Source organism: Rana temporaria, chromosome 3 (genome assembly GCF_905171775.1).
Source record: "Rana temporaria chromosome 3, aRanTem1.1, whole genome shotgun sequence".
Classification (NCBI taxonomy): Eukaryota; Metazoa; Chordata; class Amphibia; order Anura; family Ranidae; genus Rana; species Rana temporaria.
In genome coordinates, this window is record NC_053491.1 from 331,624,771 (window position 1) to 331,647,841 (window position 23,071).

Below are 23,071 nucleotides of genomic sequence, written 5' to 3' on the forward strand. Positions count from 1 at the left end.
CTATGGCAATCTTTAGATTCAAACCAAGGACCCCAGTCTGGCAAGACAGATGTGCAGACCATTATGCCAATGTGCTACCCCTACATTTATATACTAACAAATAATGTAATGTAAATGTAACTGTTCCTTAGATGGGTATTTCAGAATTGTTATATACTGATTATACAAACTAGCCTATGAGATATTATTATTATTGACCTGTTGTTATTGACCTGTTGTTGCAATTATATGCTACTTATGCACTAGCTATATATTGTGTATTGGAGGGGGGTGTGGGTATAGTATACGGGTCTGTCCTATCAAGGCTAGCTGTGTAAACATATTATTGTTTAATGTGTATTAAATATACAATGATTTTTAATGTTTTATTGGAATATAGAATGTTTTTGGGGGAACTAATGCATGATTTTTAAAAATAAAATGAATCGTGATTTAAGCTTATTTGTGGACATAGTGGTTACTTCAAAAGAGGATATACATAGATAACTACTTGTCAAACTGTCTTCACTTTACAAATAAAGATTTGAAATTAAATTTTAAAAAAAAGGTCATATTTCATTAAAAACACCTGTAAAGAACATGTAAAAAAAATGCAAGTGTATATTGTTACAGGCGACAGCTATTCTATGCATTGGCTGACCTCCTTGTAACCTTGGATAGAACACTGTCCGCTCAGCACCCTGAGGAAGGAACCCAGTGTTTCTGCTACCATGGGCGTATGGAAACCCTCCCTTGAAATTTGGACACTTTCCCTATGTTCCTTGCTTTTTTGTTTTATCAATTTAAGTTGATAAAAAAAAAAAATGGAGGTGTTCCCACAGTAACCAGTCAGGATCCAGCTGGCTTTTTCCCCCCAGTGCATTTTAATAATGTAACGAAAGCCCATGCAGACAGAAATATAGATGGATGACTTTACTGACCTATCTTTCTGTTAACAACAGCTTCCTGCCTGTCATGCTGAGACAGTGGAATCAATGTTTTCTGAGTCAATGACCCCAAAGAAATGTGCAGATTAGGAGTAAAGTGGCGTTTCCAGACCCCTTTAGATCTATGCGCTTGCATGCGATAGACATATATAGTGATAGCTGCTATATACAGTGGATATAAAGCCCCGGATTCACAAAGCACTTACGCCGACGTATATCAAGTTACGCCGACGTACGTGCAAATGTGCACCGTCGTATCTGTGTGCAAGACCCACAAACAGAGATGCGCCTAAAAATAGGCTTCACCCTGCCGACGTAACTTGCTTACGCCGGCGTAGAGTAGGCGCACATTTAGGCTGGGAGCATGGTGCCGCTCCCATTGATTAGTCATTCAAATGAGGGAAATACGGCGATTCACGAACCTGCGTGCGCCCGACGCAGGCTACGAAGGGTGTGCGTAAGTTGTACGTCCGGCGTAAAGTTAAGCCCCATAAAGGAGGTGTAACCCAGCATCAGACATGCAAAGGTCTGCACCAGGGAACACAAGCCGGCGTATTTTACGTTGGACGTGTGTCTGGCTGGGCGTAGGTTACGTTCATGGCGTAAGCAGTGATCCGGCGTATCTTAGGCAGTTGTTCCGACGTGGTTGTGAGCATGCGCAGGGGGATGCGTCCACTTCACGGCACATGCGCAGTTCGTTAAGCGTACTTGTCTGGCACTCGGACCATCATTTGCATGGGGTCACGCCTCATTTGCATGGGTTTGCATGGGTCAAGTCCACTTCCACCTACGCCGGCCTGCGCCTTCGAAACCTATGCCACACCGACGCAGCGTGGGGAGCACTGGCTTCCTGAATTCCATGTTTGCCTCTCTGCACTGCGTCGGCGTGGCGTACATTGGTTTGCGCTACGGCGGCGTAATGTGCGCCCGCTCTCTGTAAATCTGCCTTGCCATGGCTGCCATACCCTAGATACGCCACTGCTCCCGTCTTCCCTGAAACATGTAGCCACATGCCCTCCACTTCCTGTCTTCACCCAGCCGAGAGAGGTGCTGTTTGGAGCTGCAGCCATCTTACCACTTCTGGAAGCTGCTGATGATTGTGTTTCAGCCTGAATCCTGACAGCTGCACTTCCATCAAGAACTCTGCTTCAACAACGTGCCTGCTGAGCTCTGCAGCCTCACAGTGATCATATGGAGGTCTATATTAGTCTATGACAAGCCTTGATCTACTTTTATTTAACTTTTTTTTTATCTACTTTTATCTAGTGAGTGCATTTTTATTGTCCTTTTTGCTTTTTTAATAAATCGCTACACCTAGATGGAGGCGTCCTCTTGTGTTTGTTTCTTACTATAGAGGGATATTCTTTGTTCATATTTCATGTCTGAGGTTTACAACCACTTTAAATGCAAGATTTAAAACAGTCAGTTGAAGTTTTCTTTACAAATACAGCTTACTGAATAAAAAATAAATAAATAAATAAACATATTAAAGCACAGCACATGTTAAAAACCACAGCAACGCAGCATGTCAACACACATCAGCGCACATGCCTTTACATGTACTTAACTCATAGTGGTGTGTATGGCCCCATTTACTAACATCTACCGCTGCCTTGCTATATACAGCTTGTTTTCTACTACCTATGATCAATGCCTATTGTAACAGCCTGGGAATCCTATATCTCGTGTTTGTGCTGCTGCTATAATCTACCATGTCACTATTACCTACAATCCACACCTTGGCACCACTGGGTTTCACTCACCTAAAAATGTGCCTTGCTTTCTGATGCATGGGGTGCAAATACTATAAGAATTCAAGTGTTACTAAACCTACAACAGTGAAATCAGTCTGTATATGCAGCATAGCATGCTTGTTATACTCACTGTGGAACTTAAGGGGTTAATTCTCTGCATTGTGTAAAAAGGCTGTTTTATCCTGTATGCACAGATCCTCCCCCTCCTGTACTGTCTATCTGGGGAAGGATAGCTAATACAGGCAGTGTAGCCGACCTGCACATGCTCAGTTATGTCTTTTATGCTGGAGAGAACAATTACTTGTTCTCAGGGCTAGCCAGGTCACATGATGTTGACATCACACATGTGGGCATGTATACAGGCTGTAGTGGAAATCTTCTCCTACCTGAACTCTCAGCGCTGGAGAAACTGTAAAGTTTATCATGTAATCGTGGTATACAGATCATCCAAAAAGGTATTACTGGGTTTAGTGATACTTTAATGGCAACCCCCTCCCCCCCCCCCGCTCGTCTGCTAAAGAGGGTCTAAAATTCTGAATAAAACCAAATAACATTTCGTTGTGTTTATTCGGGAGTTGATTATCAGATACTTTTGAAATAATTTGAATGAAAAAGTATTACTGAGAACTTGTGTTTACCATGGAAAGCAATAATCTCTATGATAACATATTTGCATCTAGTGCCTCGCAGCATTCCATTTAAAGCGGGAGTTCACCCATTTGTAAAAAAAAATTTTTTCTCCCCTTAGATTCCTGCTCGTTTGGTCTAGGGGAATCGGCTATTTGTATTAAAATATGAGCTGTACTTACCCGTTTTCGAGCTGCATCTTCTTCCGTCGCTTCCGGGTATGGATCTTCGGGAGCGGGCGTTCCTTCTTGAGTGACAGCCTTCCGAGAGGCTTCCGACGGTCGCATCCGTCGCGTCACTCGTAGCCGAAAGAAGCCGAATGTCGGTGCGGCTCTATACTGCGCCTGCGCACCGACGTTCGGCTTCTTTCGGAAAATCGTGACGCGATGGATGCGACCGTCGGAAGCCTCTCGGAAGACTGTCAATCAAGAAGGAATGCCCATTCCCGAAGCCCATACCCGGAAGCGACGGAGAGGATGCATCTCGTAAACGGGTAAGTACTGCTCATATTTTTAAATAAATAGCCGATTCCCCTAGTAAAAACGAGCAGGAATCTAAGGGGGAAAAGTGCCCTCTAAGGGTGAACCCCCGCTTTAACTAAATAGAAAATTAGACTGTTCATTAGCTTTATGGTGCAACATCAAATGTCTAAAAGCAAACATTCTATATTTAGGGCCATATTTAGACATCATCCAACCCCTGGCACACTTGAATGATGTTGTCTTGTTGTAAAACCTCAGCCTCTTGTATCCAGCACAATAAAAACTACAGCTGGAATGTGCTAAAAGGCAGCACGCTATACATTCATATGACTGTATAACCTTACAGATCAGCAAACTGGAGAAACAAGTGAATATTTCATGTTCGTAGAACTATAAAGAGTCTTCTGACTACGCTCGACAACCCCTGCACAGCGTTCAATTAATTTGGTGAATTTAGCTGCAAATATACTGATATGAATTTAAGGTTTGGTCCTGCTCCCCAACACCGCTGTGCTTCACATAAAAAATATAAGGAGCTTGTAAAGACATGTGCAAGCTCTTGCCTGTGTAAAGACATGTGCAAGCTCTTGCCTGTGAACTCGAGGCATAACACTGAATTTTGATCATTTTAAATGCACCTTTACCATCTGCAGGTATCAGTCCTTACCTTATTTTGTGCTATGACAACTTCAGTAATGTGTCAGTCATTAATTACGCAGGCCCTCCGAGTTCCAGAGAATGACAGCTGCAGGAAAGAAAAGCCATGGGTCATTGGAAATTTAGTGAAGCTGTTTTTTTAAATATCACAGAATTGAAAAAGAATCCACCAAGACACACATGGAAGCTGTCATTGATCACTTGCTTGTTAAACTTTATGCTCTTTTCTTTCATTTATCATTTCATGAGTCTCCAGAGTCAGATTTACTCTAATGCCCCATACAGACGATCGGAATTCTGTTCAAGCTGTCTTGCATACACACTGTCAGACCAAATTCCGACCGTCCAAAACGCGGTGACGTAAAACAATACGAAGAGCCGAGAAAATTTAAGTTCAATGCTTCCGAGCATGCTTCAACTTGATTCTGAGCATGCGTGTTTTTTTTCTCTGTCGGAGTTTCACACAGACGATCGGAATTTCCATCGTAAAAAAAATAAAACATGTTCTATTTCTAAACTCCGACGGAAAAAGTCAAATTCCGTCTGACTTTTTTCATCGGAAATTCCGATCGTGTGTACAAGGCATTAGGCACAGAAGGCCAGTGCCTATAGGAGACATAAAGATATAGGTGGCCTTTTCCTGCATGGTTATCAGCCTGTGTTACACACTTTTTACTTGACATCAGCAAAAAAAATTATCAAACCGATTACACTATTAAGCTCCCCATACATGGATCGAAATTTAGCTATGTATGGGCAGGGAGATTGTGCAGAAGTCAATCTACCATTTAACTTCTGTAACGCCGCCCTGTCGGATTTTCCATCGTTCAGTCTGTGCGATTATGGCATTTAAAATGCCATAACTTTCTATACACACAAAATGTATACAGACAGGTTTCTAAATGAGAATTTAAAGATCCTGTGACTAATGTTAACACCACATGGGGATTTAAAATATCATATGTTTGGTTATCTACACATGGCCTGCATTTCGCAATACTTTATGCTAACCATATAGAAGTCTGAAAGCACGGTAGTTGCTGAATCACACATTTTACAGAGCCACTAATAAACCACAGCAAAGCATGAAATAAGTTTTTCCATAAAAACAAAGAAAAATCTCTAAGGGCTTTGATCCAGGAATAACAGGTTTAAGCCTTGGAGTGTGCCCAGACAATTGGTTCCCCTAATGGCTTGTCCAGATGGGCAAAACTTTGTTCTCCTCTTGTTGAAGTGTGTCAGATGTGTACAGCTTTGATCTCATCTGACTACACAGTGAGAGAGAGGGACCAGTAGCAGAAGGAAAGAAAAACACAATTTCTAACACATCCTTTTTCCATTTCAGCCCCCTGCACAGCAACCTGCAGTAGATTTTGTGCGCCATAGACTCCTTCTGCTAAAATTATGTGAGCTGTGTCTTCAATTTGTGATGGCTTTAAATTAGTTATAAGAGAGGCTTTCTATAGTGTGGACATATGTCTATGAATGGAGAATCAGGAGTCTTTCTTGATCTTTATCAGCCCTCTTCCAGTGGTGTCCTGGTCCACGAGTGGTTCCAGGAACTGTTGTTGGGAGAAGTTCCAACAATCGTGCTGTGGCTTCGTCTTTGGACTATACAGTACATAATTACAGAACACAACAATGATGTAGCCGACTGTAGGGCCTTATTAGGGGAGGTCCTGCCTTTCTGGTTGCCAGAAAACTGGCTTGCGATTACAGGCATTGAAGGATAGGCTATATAAAGATGGGTAAAGAGTTTGGCCCTTGGAGTGAGCGGTAAAGGGTTCCCCATTTAAATGAGCTAGGGACTACATAATGCTCTGTTAGTACCCTCTTGGGAGAAGATGTCCTCCCTATGGGAGAAAGTATTACTTGGGAGAGTCAAGCTAGAAATTTTCTCAAGTGAGACTAATTGAGCGCCAGAGTTAGGCAATAAAAAGGAAACTGTTTGCCTTATTGGATGATCCTTGTGCCACTGCACTGGAAACATTTCTGTTTGATACTGAAATGATTGTGGCATATATTCTCTTCTGGAGTAAATTATAAAGATTGTTTTACCTAAACTCGAATGGGCATTCTTCTGTTTATGGGCTGGAGGACTGAAAGGAGAAACATGCTCAACACCAATGTGGGCTTTGTCTGTTCAGCAAAGAGTGGTGTGTCCAGTGTCCTTGCCTAGGAAAAGGAAAAAGTGAGTGCTGAATCATACACTCATGTGCTGTGCCCAGGTGACCTGGGACCTAGGGTCCTTGGGCCATGTATGTTTGCCAATACTGGAAGAAACCAGCCTACGGACTGCGAAGGCTTGTCCCAGGCAAATGAAGCAGCTTGTATAAGAGCCTGAAAGTCACTGGGAGTGTCAATGCCAACTCTGCCCTTCTGGTAGGTCTGCAGTTGCCAGACATCTGCAATACAGCAAAGATTTCAAGTAGCATTGAACCCTTTTTTTATGCTGTTTTTTTTTTTTTTTTGTAGCTTAGCACACTGGGCACAATAAAATAAACATTCCCAAGTAAACTATTTTTTCTTGCCATCTTGAGGTTATGAGGCTATGAGGATGTGTGCTTCTATTGATACATCCCGTTTGTAGAGACACAGCTCTAGTTCATGCATGCAAGGATGGCTCTATAGGATACTGTGAGGCCTCGTACACACGACCGAACATGTCTGCTGAAACTGGTCCACTGACCAGTTTCAGCAGACATGTTCGGTCGTCTGTACGGCCGACCGGACAAATGTCCAGCGGATTGGACAGGTTTCCAGCGGACAAATGTTTCTTAGCATGCTAAGAAACATGTCCGCTGGAACCATGTCCGTTGGACATGTTCGGTCGTCTGTACAGACTCACCGGACATGTCCGATCGGCCGCCATCCCTCGCATGCGTCAAAGTGATTCGACGCATGCGTGGAAGCATTGACCTTCCAGGGTCGCGCACATCGCCGCGTCATCGTCGCGGCCACGTCGCGACACGTTACCACGTTTGTTTTCCGCGGGAATTTGGTCTGATGGTGTGTACGGCAGCGGACATGTCCGATGAAAACGGTCCGCAGACCGTTTTCATCGGACAGATCCGCTGGTGTGTACAGGGCCTAAGAGAAAAACGCCTCTCTGAAAGAGGAAACCTGGGGCAGCAGTCATGGTACCAGCTTAAATATGAATACAGGCAAGGATTAAAAGATAAAGAAGCTGAATACTCAGTAAATGATTAGGCACTTGCGGACCGCCCTCCGTACATTGGCTGTTTGAAGTGGAATACTGTTGTTATGGCAGCAGATAGCGGCCATAACACCAGTATTCTCTTCAACTGCAGATGGTCCTCTTTAAAGCGGGGGTTCACCCTAAAAAAAAAAAAAAAATTTAGCATGCCATTCAGCATACTAGTGCGAGCTACAGTATGCCTTTATATATTTTTTTGGTGCCGTACTCACAGTTTAATCGCGTAGTAAAGTTTCAGACTCCCCACGGGGAATGGGCGTTCCTATGCAGAGGGAACGTGATTGACGGCCGGCTATGGCGCGTCACGCTTCCCAAAAATAGCCGAAATAGGACTTTGCTCTTCACGGCGCCTGCGCAGTCAGCTCCGATGTCTGTGCGCAGGCGCCGTATAGCGCTGTGAACAGCTGAGTCCTACTCAGGCTATTTTTGGGAAGCAAGACGCGCCATAGCCGGCCGTCAATCACGTTCCATCTGCATAGGAACGCCCATTCCCCGCGGGGAGTCTGAAACTTTACTACGCGATTAAACTGTGAGTATGGCGCCAAAAAAATAAAATAAAGGCATACTGTAGCTCGCGCTAGTATGCTGAATGGCATGCTAGAAACTTGTTTTTTAGGGTGAACCACCGCTTTAAGATAAAAGTGGTCTCCGCTTACCGAAGCCGTTGGTAGTGGCGGAGACGATCGGGTTCTTTCTACAGTGATGCTGGATGCCGAGTGAGAGAAAGATGGCCCCCGCTCGGCTCCATACCATTGGATGACAGAAGTGACATCAAACGTCACTTCTGCCCAATGGTCTTAAAAAATAATTTTTTTTTTTTTTTTTTGCATTTAAGTGTAAATGTGAGATCTGAGGTCTTTTTGACCCCAGATCTCACATTTAAGAGATCTTGTCATGCTTTTTTTATATATTTTTTATATTACAAGGGATGTTTACATTCTGTGTAACAGGAATAAAAGTGACCCAAAACTTTTTTTTTATAAGGACAGTGTAAAAAAAAAAGTAAAAAAAAAAAAGTAAAGTGCCCCGTCCCGCTAAGTTTGCATGCAGAAGCGAATGCATACGTAAGTCGTGCCCGCATATGAGAACAAGAGCAATAATTCTAGCACTAGAACACCACTGTAACTCAAAACTGGTAGCCTGTAGAACATTTTAAACGCTGCCTATGGAGATTTTTAAGGTTCAAAGTTTGTTGCCATTCCACGAGCAGGTGCAATTTTGAAGCATGACAATATTAAAAAATAAATAAATAAAATGGGCTAACTTTACTGGTTTTTTTTCCTAACAAAATTGTGCTTGTAAGACCGCTGCGCAAATACGGTGTGTTTTAAAGTAATGCAATGACCGCCAGTTTATTCTCTAGGGTGTCTGAAAAAATATATAATGTTTGGGGCTTCTAAGTAATTTTCTAGCAAAAAAAAAAAAAATGATTTTAACTTGTAAAAAATAGGCTTGGCCCTTAACTAGTTAAAACATCTGCTAAAAGTGCCAATAAATTGAGGGTTTATTATTATTTTAAGACACTACCTGCTGTAAATCTAGATATGCATGGTGGTCATGACATTTTGCCAGTCTAGTGATAAGATACATTAGAACAGACTGCTACATTGTACTAACACACTTTGTAGCAGAAATGAAACGCATACAATGAAACACATTTGTCACTAGTATTTCTTTTTGCAAAGGGGTAGATGAAGTTCTGTATTGATTTTCACATGTGGGTTCTGCTTCAGGAAAAACACTTTTAAAAGCAACAATGATGAAATTAACTGTGTGCTTCAATTTGCCAAAATATACCAGAAAGCCAGTAAAAAGCCATTCTAATCTAGAAACCAGAACTTAATTTTTAAAGATGGCAACATACCAGCCAAGTCTATGGCGCGGCCTGAGTGCTGAGTGACAGAATGAACTTCCTTCATGGCCACACACTTAGCTAGGCTGCTTGGACACAATATTGCATTTGGCACCTATGAATATGGAACTGCTCAATGTGGTTGGTACCAATTATTAGTTAATAGCATTTCCTGAATCTTGGCCACCAAGTTTGCATTAAGGCCACACATAATGTGACTATAAACCAGTCAGGAAATATTACAAGTGAAATTACTGCACGCATGGGTCTTTGTGGGATTTTAAATTCAAGTTGAAAGTTATGGTAAAATCTTGGGACCTTCAGTAATGAGACTTCTGTCTTGTTTTGGTTTCTGCTTTAGTGGAGGATTTCTCCAAAATGGACTAGTGTTCAGTGGTGTAGGCAGCAAGAGAGTAAGAGCAAGAAAAGTATAAGCTATTTTTTAACAGGGTGAGCTTATTTCAGGAACTTTGTTAAAGTGACAGAGTCTGTCCCACTCCTGAGTCTCTACTCACGAGACGACTGCGCCGCCGGTTGCTCAGAGCAGAGCAGACTGTGTGTACAGTTGTGTATTACATTACAATTACATTAGGCCTGAGGCCTCCTCTCTGACCACCCTCTGTCCAAGAGCAGTGTGTGTGCATTACAGTCCTCCTCTGACCACTGGTAATGGCATCCAGGGCACTGTGGATTACAGGCCATCCAACTGACCACCATCCAGCACTGTGCAGCATTACAGGCCTCCTCAGACCACAGACCAGAGAACTATGCTGCATTACAGGCCTTCTCAGACTGCCATCCAGAGCACTCTGCAGCATTAGTGGGCTCTTCAGAGCACCATCCAGAGCACTGTGCAGCTTTACAGGCCTCCTCAGACCACCGTACAGAGCACACTGCAGCATAACATGTTACAAATAGGGATGCACCGAAATGGAAATTTCAGAACCGAAACAAAACCGAAATAAAAAAAAAATTCAGTCCGAAACCGAAACCGAAACCGAAAATGACTTTTCTTTGTTTTCCCCCTATTTCAATTTTTTTTTCAATAATTGTATGTATTACATGATGGGCACAGTGGCTGCGTTTGATGGGCACAGTGGCTGCGTTTGATGGGCACAGTGGGGACGTGTGTTGGCACAGTGGCTGCATGTGATGGCACAGTGGCTGCGTTTGATGGGCACAGTGGCTGCATGTGATGGCACAGTGGCTGCATGTGATGGCACAGTGGCTGCATGTGATGGCACAGTGGCTGCGTTTGATGGCACAGTGGCTGCGTTTGATGGGCAAAGTGGCGACGTGTGTTGGCACAGTGGCTGCATGTGTTGGCACAGTGGCTGCATGTGATGGCACAGTGGCTGCATGTGATGGCACAGTGGCTGCGTTTGATGGCACAGTGGCTGCGTTTCATGGGCACAGTGGCGACGTGTGTTGGCACAGTGGCTGCATGTGATGGCACAGTGGCTGCATGTGATGGCACAGTGGCTGCGTTTGATGGGCACAGTGGCGACGTGTGTTGGCACAGTGGCTGCATGTGTTGGCACAGTGGCTGCATGTGATGGCGAAGTGGCTGCGTTTGATGGGAACAGTGGCTGTATGTGATGGCACAGTGAGGCTGCAATTAATGTTTTTTTTTGGTAGTCAGATAAGGCAAGCATGGCTCAATAACACACAAACATTTTTTAAAAAAAAAACGTTTGTGTGTTATTGAGCAATGCTTGCCTTATCTGACTACCAAAACAAATATCAATTGCAGCCTCACTGTGCTACTGTGAAAAAATGGCAGATATTTTTTTTTTTTTTACCTGGTCACCTCAGTTAACCACTTGCCCCCCACACCAGGAACTAGCGATTTAACAGATTGAACACAGTAGTTAGTCCTAACAGGTTTTGTACAGAACTTAGAGTGCTTACTTTAGTGGAGGACACTGCTAGGTTCCTCCTAGGCAGGCAGTGTGATTGCCTCAGTCTCTCAGCCTGATGCTCCGACGACACAGCTCCCTGCGCGCTCCGAGTCCTCCCCGCCTCCGGCCGTGACGTCACGCGACTCACGCCGCCGGACTAAACCACCAAGCAAAATAGGGGCCCCCAAGCACCCCCCCGCACGCAAAGCCTACGTTAGCGCTACACAAATTTTTTACACCCATGTTCTTACTCCCCCCCCCTAGTCCCTGTGTTTTTCTATTCTCAACTCCCCTTATTCCCTGTAGGCTGCCTGTAGCGTGGCCGAGCTCCTCTTCCTCCTGTCAGTCCGGTGTTCTATCATTATGAGTGCCCAGTCCCCTATCAGATAGTGCCCAGGCCGGGCACCGCGCGGTACAGGAGATTCAGTTTCCTGTGTTCCCGGCCGGACTGAAAGGAAGTAAGCACTCAGTGTGCACTTCCTGTCAGTCCAGCCGGGAACAGGAAACTGAATCTCCTGTACTACGCGCGGTACCCGGCCAGACTGACAGGACTCCAGGAGGAAGGAAGAGGAGCTCGGCCACGCTACAGCCTGGGAAGGGGAAGTTGGGGGCCCCAAGCAATTGTTTGTTTTGCCTGTCCTGTAGCGACGGGCCTGATTGCACCTGTGATCTACTGATTGCAGGTACAATGCTTTTTAAGCTCCAAAAAAAATATTTAGTAAAATGTACATTTTTTTTACCTGAAAAAAATATTTAACTTTTGTTCTTTTTTTGTTAAAAGGTGAACTTATCCTATATCTATATCCTATATCGACACAATACCGATGTCACGCATCCCAGGATTACATCATTTTGAGCCTGTAGGCCATTGAAGATCTGCGTGACATCAAGGAAGCATCATCTGGGGGATCTGATCCACCTACTCTGGCGATGCCCCAAGCTACATAGATACTGGACGGAGGTTCTGGCTACGCTGAATTCAGTGTTCCAGACCAACATCCCACTGGAGCCGCTTTGTTGCCTGTTGGGTGTCCTGGAGGGGGTAATTGAGGAGGAGGTCACCAGGGTGGCATTCGCCAGGGCTCTATTCCAGGCGAGAAAGCTCACTCTCCTACATTGGAAGTCAAGGGAGGCCCCTTCGCCCAAAACCTGGGTCCAGCACGTAGGTAGAACACTGCGGATGGAAAAGTACGTATACCAACATAGAGGGAACGCAGGGAAATTTCTTAAACTGTGGGACCCATGGCTCGCGATACCTGGGCTGAGCCCCTTGGAACTAGTACAGGCTAGGCTACTTGGTGGGGTGTAGGGGCAGTAGAAGGCAGCAGATAGGGTCCCTTGCCTTCACACCTGGGAGGATACATGGACAGTGGAGGGGTGGAAGGGAGGGAGTAGACGGAGGGTTGGCAAAATGGGTCCAGCTGGTCAAGATGGTGTATAGCATATGGGAAATGTTTTGTGGGCATGCTTTGGTTGTCCGACCAGCAATTCTGTTATTGTATATACTGGAATGCAAGATGCAAGATGTCATACTGTTTTCTGTTTTCCTGTAACTGTATTTTTTGTGAGCAATAAAAACCTTTTGATTCAAAAAGGAAGCATCATCTGGAGGTTAGTTGTGCAAATGAGGAAAAGACAGCCAGATCATGTTTCAAGATGGCAGCACAGGATGTGTCATGCTGCAGAGAAGCAGAGGTGAGAAAAGGTTAATGCAGGATTTGCTGAACTGGCAAGTATGTAAAGCAGGCAAAAAGGAGCACCGAAGTTAAGTGATATATGGAAATTACAAATAACGGCTAGCGGGTTAAGTTCTTTAAACAATTTTATTTTTTTGTTTTGTCTTTTAAGAAAGCCATCCTACCAGCCAGCTAGCTTTGGAGGGCACCCTTCGCCAAGTTTAGCAAACTCAGCTCTTTTTCAGTTACTATAGTGAAATGGAATGGTAGTTTTGCTTTTTCCTGGCCTCGATTCACAAAATCCCACAGGCAAACATATTTTTAGTACAAATAAGACAGTGTGTCTCGCCAGTTAAAACAATTCATACATGAATGCAACGATTTAACAGTGCCAGTTACCGAACCTCACCGATGTTAGGGTTTCAGACAGCGTTCAATTAAAGCATGAAGAGCAAGGCATAGAGAAGGGCCCAGATCATGAAGTATTAGAAGCAAAAGCCATTTTGCTCTCTTAGAAATTGTGAAAACAGCATCATTTTGGCTGAAGGCGACTCTTGGCCTTGTAGCGGATTATGCTGTCTGCCGTCTCCCTGTACTTGTGAAGTGTGTCTTGTTTCGCACTGTTTATGTTTCTTGGCTCTGCTTTCTTTGCTGGATGTGTGAAAATGTTTATTATTTGTATTCCCAGCCACGCATTTGAACGGCGCCTGTTTGAAGACTCTTTAAGGTCACCTGTTTGTCTGTAGTTTGAAGTCATGCGCTTTCAGGTTATTCAAATTTATGCTACAAGGCAACCAAGTTTACTTATATGAGTCCAAGTTTTCCTCTACTATAAGCACTTTATTAACTCATTTAGAGAGCCTAGGAAGTATAATGTGACTGTTTTGCACATCCTAAGAGCAGATCTTCCCTCTAAATTCATACTTGAATCTGCTGCAATCCTCCCCCATGCCAATATTTAACCACTTCCCGACGGCCGTACGACTATATACGGCCGCATAGTGGTTCTACTTCTCTGGGGCGCCGTGTTTTTACGGCCGCTCCTTTCCGCGTTCCCCACGCACGCTCCCGAGCGCGCATCGGGGAACTTCTGTGCTGGCCGTGTCCCTTGGACACAGCCAAGCACAGATCGCCGTGAACGGCCAAATCGGAGTGGCCGTTTGCTAGGCGATCTGTGCGGCCAATGAGAGATGATCTCATATGTAAACATATGAGATCATTTCTCATTGCCGGCTCTCACACTGACAGCGTCCTGTCAGGGAGAGAGGAGACTGATCTGTGTCTCTTGTACATAGAGACACAGATCGGTCACCTCCACCAGTCACCCCCCTTCCCCCACAGTTAGAACACTATATAGGGAATACATTTAACCCCTTCCTCCCCTCCCTCCCTAGTGTTTACCCCTTCCCTGCCAGTCACATTTATACAGTAATTAGTGCATATTTATAGCACTGATTGCAGTATAAATGTGAATGGTGTCAAAAATGTGTCAAAAGTGTCCGATGTGTCCGCCATAATGTCGCAGTTGCAATAAAAATCGCAAATCGCCGCCATTACTAGTAAAAAAAAAATAATAAAAAAAAAAAATTCTGTCCCTTATTTTGTAGGCGCTATAACTTTTGCGCAAACCAGTCGCTTATTGCGATTTTTTTTTTCTTTTGTAAAAATATGTAGAATACGTATCGGCCTAGACTGAGGAAATTTTTATTTATTTTTTTTAAAAAATTGAGGTATTTATTATAGCAACAAGTAAAATATATATATATTTTTTTCAAAATTGTCGCTCTATTTTTGTTTATAGCACACAAAATAAAAACCGCAGAGGTGATCAAATACCACCAAAAGAAAGCTCCATTTGTGGGAAAAAAAGGACGTCAATTTTGTTTGGGAGCCACGTCGCACGACCGCGCAATTGTCAGTTAAAGCGACGCAGTGCCGAATCGCAAAAAGTCCTCTGGGCAGGAAGGGGGTTTAAGTGCCCAGTAAGAAAGTGGTTAAAGCCTGGAAGAAAAGGAAATTGGAACATTAAGGCTTCATTTCCATGGACGTTTTTACAGCCACTTTTCTGAGCTTTTTTTTTTGCAGCTTAAAAATGGCTCTCCATGTTAGTCTATGGCCTCATGCCCACCATGACGTTTTTGAGCTGTAGATGGCTGAGCCGTTTTTAAGCTGCAAAAAAAAAAACAGGACCAGTGCGTTCTGAAGCTCCAGCCTTAGAGCTGATAAAAAAGGCCAGACGACGTAGGTGCGCATGCGCGAGCGGCGGTGATGGACGCCTGATCCATGCGCTCCGCTCCAGGCCCGGACAGCGGCGCCCCTAGCTCGGTTCACGGCCGCCGTTGCTAGTAACGGACGATACGAGCGGACTCCTCGGGCTATCGGGCACATTTTGACCCCTTCGGCGGACAAAACGGAGGAAGACTCGGGCAGTTATAGGAGAAGGAAAACTGTGAGGTAAAATCAAGATGGCCGCCATGCAGCAGCCTAAAACCCTCACACACAGCCTGATTGAGAAGGGGACACACAGGCCAATGCAGCCCTTCCTCCCCCCCAGCAGTTTTCCCCAGAAGCAGTGGGGAGTTCCCCTCAGAGGTGCTCTCTGTCTCAGGAGGCCATAGGCTTATTAAAATCGCCAGAGGGGGCTGAATCACCTCCCTTACAATTGGGAGCTAACATGCTGCTGACACAAAATCCCCTCAGCCATGACACGCAGCTACAGGGCTCTGCAGCTTCAATGGATGACCTATTCCTCAAATTCTCTATGCTTCTAGAGAGAGGACTGTCTCAAACTGCTGCAAAAATAACAGGTGATCTGAAGGCAGACTTTCACTCACTAGGCTCCAGAATTGAAGCTATTGAAAGCAAAATGGAGGAAACAGTCGCTGCTACCTCACAGAACTTTAGCCAATTACAAACACTACAAGACCAACTGGACATTGCTATGTCTCGTATCGATGACCTCGAGAACAGATCGAGAAGAGCGAATATTAGGATCCGTGGGCTCCCTGAGACCATTTTGAATGTGCCAGAAGCAGTGCAGGACCTTATAAAATATCTTGTCCCCTCTGTTGCCCCCCATCATTTGGAGCTGGATAGAGCCCATAGAGCCCTGGGACCTCCCAGGAAAGACGGTTTCCCTAGGGATATCATTGCCAAACCCCATCATTACTTCATAAAGGAGGAGGTCATGAGGCAAGCAAGATCTAATCAAAACATAATGTGCCAGGGACATCAGGTACAACTTTTCACCGATCTATCTCCATCCACCATCCAGAGACGTCGATCCTTGAAGCCCCTGCTCCTAGCTCTTACCCAGAAAGTGATCAAATATAAATGGTCCTTCCCTTTTGCAGTCAAGTTTGAATTCAAAGGCAAACCCTACGCTTTTTCCAATCTCCCAGACGGTGAGGCATTGCTCCTTCGCCTGAAGATCATTACACAAGAAGCGGAAATGGACACGTCCAACACAGGACAGGGATCTAATAAACGAGCCATTCCCACTAGCCCTCCATCTCCATTATGGGTGAAGAACAAAAACAAGAAGGCTAAAGATGATGGAACTACCTGAAGTAGTACTTCTCCTGCTTGAATAGCAGGTTTTTGTTCACCGTTGTGCTAAACCTTGGCTGAGCTGAACAAACTGACTTGATTTGTCTCACTCGATTTCTTCCATTGTGTGGTGTTTCTTCTCTTCTAATTTTTTCTCTCCTAGTCTCTACTAAAATGTTGGATTCTAGGTTCAAGTGTGCTCTATACTCCCAGATATGCTAGACCGGTTGTCTTTTTTCTATGTCTCCCTCCTGGTTACTTTATATTGTCCCTTTTACTACAGCTGAACCCTTTGGGTATTGGGGAGGCTACTTATTAGGCTTACTAGAGGATTATCTGGGTTTTGCTCAATTTTTTTCTTCTTTTTTTCCGCGGGGGAGGGCCCGCGAAGGCATTCGGGGGGTTCTCACTATTACTCCCAGGTTACGGATATATTGTATGTCGTGCACCGTTCCATTATTTTTATGTGATCATTCCTTTTTCATGGGCGCCCGGTCTGGGCCTGGTCCCTATGCGCCTCCTTCCAGCCTTCGGTCGACTTATGGTCCCCGAGGGATGGACGGCTCTCCCTGGTTTGGGGAGAGCTGATTGTGAATTCACTTACATGAGCGTCTGGGGCCTCTCCTCCCTAGCGCTCCTTTTTCTTATTTCAGGAGACCTTTCTGGTTCTGTCCTTTCCTGTCTTCCCCTCCCTCTTCCCGTGATCCCTATGCATCTTTCTGTTGGTCTAACATGTGTTATGCTTCCAGGTACCCCAGTTAACAGAATCAGCTCGGGGGGTCCAGACCTCGTGAAGGTTGCTGCGATCTGGGTAAGATCCTTCTTGGTCCTGAGACTGCAGCAGGTGAGTGAGGGATGCTTGCGCTGGGGGGCCACCTCTGAACTCCATGGCTAGCTCCTGTGATCTTAAGCTCCGCATTGCTTCCCAAAATGTCCAAGGTATTAACTCCCCGATTAAACGAAGGAAGGTATTGGATCAATATAAATCTCTCCATTTTGATGTCATTATGTTACAGGAGACTCACTTTCCTATCCGATACAGCCCTACTTTTCTTCATCAGCATTTCCCCCAATTTTATTTAGCCAGTGCAGAAAACAAAACGAAAGGGGTGGCTATTCTTTTCTCCAAAAAGTGTGCATTTGTTAAGACTTCCGACATCTCTGACCCGGATGGGCGGTTTTTACTTTTGAAAGGGAGGATAGGGGATCAAATATTCTCATTTGTATCTTATTACGCCCCGAATAGGGGACAAGCAAAATTTTTCAAGGAGATGCTTGAGACCCTATCCCCTAATTTAGAAGGTACTATAGTATTTGGTGGGGATTCCAATATGGCCCTGGATCACGGATTAGACAAAACTAAACCGCCTGGGTCTAGACTAATACGTCCGTCGAGAGAAAGCCTCAAAATCGCCAGGCTTCTGCATAGCTTTGGCCTTGCGGATGCCTGGAGGGAACTCAACCCCTCTAAGAGAGACTACACTCACTTTTCCCACCCACATCTCACATATGCTCGCATTGATCACATTCTTACACCCTCCACCACCTTACCGGCTGTACTGTCTGCTTCCATACGGGACTCTGCTATATCAGACCACTCCATAGTTCTTATCACACTTAAACTAGGCCTCAGGGTAGGCTCGCGCACGTTATGGAGATTGAATGAGTCGCTACTTTCTGAGCGGGCCAGAGTCAAGGAGATAGGATCTGCCCTATTAGACTATTTTAAGCTCAACGATACTGGAGATGTGTCGGAGGAAACACTCTGGGCGGCCCACAAAGCCTATATCAGGGGTAAGCTTATACAGATCTCCTCGCGGGTTAAGAAGGAAAGATTAGCTGATATAGAGAAATTAGAAAAGGAATATTCTTCCCTTAAGGAAATGCATAAAAAGAATCCGACGGGAGTCCCTACTACCCTGCTTGATAATGCCAGGTTGGCTCTGAACCTAGCTCTGACAACCCGAGCAGAAAAATCACTTAGATGGGGTGCACACAAATTCTTCACCAAAGCTGACAGAATCGGACCCATGCTCGCATCCAAACTTTCCCCCAAAACCAAACTGATCTCCATGCCTAAAATTAAAATAGGGGGGGATCCTCCCACGACCAATCCCTCCAAGATCCTGGAAGCTTTTCATAGCTTTTATTCAAGCCTCTATGACTCTCATACACCGCCCTCGACGAACCTACATTCAAAATTTTTTGATGGCCTCCCCATCCCTTCTATCTCGAGGGCTCACAGGGAGATAATGGATTCCCCAATCACAGGGGATGAGGTGAGGGAGGTGATCAAGGGTCTCCGTAAGGGGTCAGCTCCGGGACCGGATGGTCTTTCCATCCCTTATTATAAATCCTTTGTAGATATACTCACACCCCATATGGTCAGATTCTTTAACTCCAAAACCATGGGCAGCCCTTTTGACCCCCAGATTAACACGGCTTTTATTTCAGTTATCCCCAAACCTGACAAAAATCCAGAAGATGTCCATAATTACCGTCCAATTTCCCTTATTAACAATGACCTTAAGGTCCTCACAAAAATTTTAGCCAACAGACTGGCGGGGTTTATTGGACAGTATGTACACAGTAACCAAGTGGGATTCATACCGGGCAGACAAGGCCCAGATCAAATTAGACGGGCAATAGACTTAATATCGATACTACAAACCAATTGGACGGGAGGGACCCCCCAGAAGGGGTTTTTATTGTCACTGGATCTCCAAAAGGCCTTCGATTCTGTTTCCTGGCCTTACATTTTCAACGTTCTCGAACGTTGGGGGTTTGGGTCTGGGTTTCTAGGTATAGTCAGAGCACTGTATGCACACCCTAGGGCGATTGTTCGGATAAATGGCCACTACTCCAAACCCATAGAAATTAAGAGAGGCACGAGACAGGGCTGCCCCCTGTCGCCATTATTATTTGCTATTGCGATAGAATCTCTCGCTATTGCCATAAGACAGAATCCCGATATATTAGGAGTCAAGTGCGGGGAACAGATCCATAAATGTGCGCTCTTCGCGGACGACATACTATTGTTCTTGACTTCTCCCATTACCACCCTCCCCAACCTATGTCGTACTCTAGACAACTTTTCTAAACTTTCGGGCCTCTCGGTCAACTACTCCAAATCTCAAGCACTAAATATATCTCTAAGTCCCCAAGAAGTTCAGGGCCTCCAACATTCCTTTAAATTTATCTGGAGTGAGTCGACTATAAAATACCTAGGCATCACCTTAGCAGCCAAGACCGAGACTCTCTATAACCTTAACTATCCCCCCATATACAAAAAACTGGAAACTGACATGCTTAATTGGTCTAAATTAAACCTTTCCTGGATTGGTAGGATCAACTCGATCAAAATGACTCTGTTCCCCAAACTCCTATATTTCTTTCGCTCCCTTCCTATCCCAATCAGAAGGAATCACTTAAAATCGTTTCAAAGTAAACTACTTAAGTTCGTATGGGGCGCTTCGGGGTATCGTATACCCCAGGACACACTCTTTCGACATAAACGGAAAGGTGGGCTTGGTCTTCCCGATCTATACAACTACTTCCTCTCAGCTAGATTAGTACAGCTCTCATCTATATATGACAAACACAATATACCGGATTGGGTCAACATTGAGGAACAAGCAGTCCCCAACATACCACTGGACTGCCTTCTATGGATTCCTATTAAATCTCGCCCTTCTATCTTATCCCCAGTGTTGTCCCAATCTTTTGCCTTATGGGATCGCCTTAGACAAAACACCAACCTTACCTCGTCTATCCGTCCTTTAGCTCGTATTTTTAATAACCCTGATTTTCCTCCCGGAATGCGATCTGAGGAGTTTCAATGGTGGTTGGATAAGGGGCTGTATCGGATAGGACAATATTTTACCCCTAGTGGTCCTATTTCCCTTTCTTTCTGTGTTCACACCCTGAAACTACCTGAATCGGAGAAGGCCCACTTTCAACAGATTTCACAATTCCTGCATGCCATTTGGAAATCAAAACCTCTACCCCCTAACTTTACATCATATGAAATCTGGTGCGGCCAAGCCATGGAGCGGAGAGGTGGTATTTCGGCAATCTATGCGGCCCTCACTCATCCATCAACCAAAACACCCTATATGGAGGCCTGGGAGGCTGACTTCCGTATGGATATTAGCCAAGAATCCTGGCATAAAGCATTCTTTAGATCATTCCGGGGTATACAGGGAACGTCCTTGATGGAGGCTAGTGTTAAAGTCATTACTAGATGGTATCTCACACCCTCCAGATTAGCGGTCATGTACCTAGGTGGAAACCCGAATTGCTTTAGGGGTTGTCAGCTGAGAGGCACTATGGCTCATATATGGTGGGAGTGCCCTAGGATTCGCTCCTTCTGGAGAATCATCTTCAACATGATATTCACAGTGACAGGGACCCGGATTCCTAGGTCTCCAGAGGTAGCTCTCCTGAATGCCCATATCCCTCTACTGGCCAAACCTACTCAAAAATTAATGCACTTTATTCTGCTTGGTGCCAAAATAGCCATTGCAAAATCCTGGAAGCAACCCAAGCCGATGGTATCGGTTGCTAAGCAAAAAATTTCATGGGTCATGACCCAAGAAAAGTTATCCAGCATTCTGGATGATTCTTTTGAGATGTTTCTTGAGACCTGGGGACCTTGGGCTGACTATATCGGTGTTCCTCTGGCACCCGTTTAAGTCACAGCTTGACTGCCGCCTAGCCCTATGTTAGACATGCTATATCCCCTCCCTTCCCTGACCTCTTTCCCTCTTCTTCTATCTATTTCCTAATCTATTACCTTTATGTGACTTTCCCTTTGGTACTAGATCCTCTTGTTTTCTTTTTTTTTAACCAAGCGATCTTTATAGGATTACGGTCGATGATACTGACACTTTAATGTCTTGTTAGACTTCTCTATTTATAGCAAATGTTGTAGGGGGAATTTCATAGTGGGTTTTTCGCATCCCGCTGCACTCCACTCGCCCGCACTAGTGAGAGTGGTGCGGGGGGGGATGGCGAGGAACGGGGGTCGGGGACCTTTCCCTTAGCACAGCAGGATCCCATACGGGGTGCTGAGGGTCTGGTCTCCGCGTTGCCCTCGAATCCGAGCCACAGTTTACTCAGAATGACCTTCTTGGGTCATGAGGATAGTTAATTTTACTTCTTTATTTAGCCTACCAGACAGTCACTACTTATTCTGTTTTTTCCTCAAAGAATTATTTTATTTAATTGTATTAAACATTACAAGATTTATTAGCATTCGGCTATGTGATGATTCTAGGTGCCATATCTATTTTTGAAAAGTATATATGATGACTGTATTCCTATATGAAATATTTAATAAAAACTTATTGAAAGTAAAAAAAGGCCAGACGTTAAAAAACGCTAAAAAACGCAAAAAAAACTCGCAAAAACGCAAGAAAACTTTACCGCAGAGTTTTTGAGCTCCAGCTCAAAAAAAAAACATGGACAGGCGTTTTTAAGCTGTAAAAAAAGGCTAAAAAAAGTGGCTGTAAAAACGTCCATGGAAATTAAGCCAAAAGGGGAAATTTATGATATATAAACCTGCCAAACCCTCACTGAAACTTCATAGATCCGTTTTAATTGTCTTAAAGTGTTTATATACCCATCATTTATTGGATAGAATATGGGAGGGTTATAAATGTTGGCAGTTAATTTTTTGGCCATCTGCGTCCTGTTTGGGACTAAAGAGTAAAGTGGATGAAATCTCCTCAAAGAGAGAGAAATTCCCTTCTTATATATTGTAGATGTCACTGGAACGGGTGTCCTTATTGGAAGACTTACCTTACTTTTGCGGTATCATGTGTTCCGGTGATTTTGTATTTTTCCTTTCTTTCGGTTTCAGTGACTGTGGTTACCAGGACAAACAGAGTAATGGGTCACCCCCGGCGGGGACACAGACAGAAATAAAAAGCTGACAGAAGTCTAACTTTTCCCAAACTCTATCCAAAACTTATCTTTAAATAGCAATTTTTGGCAATTACTAGTAACATTTTTCTCTGAGTAGCAAAAGCTCTCAAGTAAGCATTGTAAATGTACTAAATTTGGAAAGTTTACTCAAGTTACCTTTATCATCTCCAAAGGCAAAGTAGGCAGCAGCTTAAGGCCCAGTAAATGTAGAGAGGGTCTAGCTACAACCATAATTCCCTTGTAGTTAAAGCGGAGTTCCACCCAAAAATGGAACTTCCGCTTTAAGCACTCCCTTACATGCCACATTCGGCATGTAATTTTTTTTGGAGGGGAGTGGGGGCTTCGATAGGAGTGGGACTTCCTGTCCCACTTCCTACTTCCGCCCAGGGACAGCCTCAGCAACTCTTCCTCTCGCCTTAGGCAGCCCCTCCTTCTAGGAGATCTCTTGGGATACGTGACAGGTCCCAGGAGATCGCCTGTCCACTCAGGGTGCGCAGCGCTG

At 44.5% G+C, this 23,071-nt stretch overlaps 1 protein-coding gene across 1 annotated transcript in view; it reads right to left on the reverse strand.

Annotated features, from left to right (window-relative positions):
• The window catches only part of PDGFRB (platelet derived growth factor receptor beta), a 181,495-nt gene that overhangs the window by 128,878 nt on the left and 29,546 nt on the right, over positions 1-23,071 (reverse strand). The window contains exon 2 of the mRNA XM_040345012.1: positions 4,457-4,534. The gene's annotated coding sequence lies outside the window, so the exon portion shown is untranslated. The remainder of the gene's footprint in view (positions 1-4,456; positions 4,535-23,071) is intronic.